We start from the raw sequence: 428 nt of genomic DNA on the forward strand, positions 1-428 counted from the left end.
GGAAGGAAGGTTGGGCAATCCTACTTCTGTAGTGATACTGCCTCGGAAACCAAAGGGGGGGTCGCTATGAGTCAGGGCCGACTCGACGGCACATAACAACAACAACAACAGAGGCTGGAAGAGGAGCTCTGGTAGCACAGTGCCTAACACTTGACGGCTAATCAGAAGGCTGGAAGTTCATACCCACCAGCCACTCCTCAGAAGGAAGGTTGGGAAATCTATTTCTGTAGTGATACTGCCTTGGAAATCCAAGGAGGGGTCGCTATGAGTTGTGTCCAACTTGAAGGCACATAACAACAACAACAGAGGCTGGAAGACTTTTAAGATGCCTAATAGTAAAAGTACAGATTACCTTGAAGATACTGTTGGTAGATTATGGATGTCAAAAGCAATTCTGGTGAGCACTCAGAAGGAAGTAAGGGGAGCTA

Source organism: Orycteropus afer, unplaced genomic scaffold (assembly GCF_000298275.1).
Source record: "Orycteropus afer afer isolate SDZICR_OR568_19922 unplaced genomic scaffold, OryAfe1.0 scaffold00580, whole genome shotgun sequence".
NCBI classification, from domain to species: Eukaryota; Metazoa; Chordata; class Mammalia; order Tubulidentata; family Orycteropodidae; genus Orycteropus; species Orycteropus afer.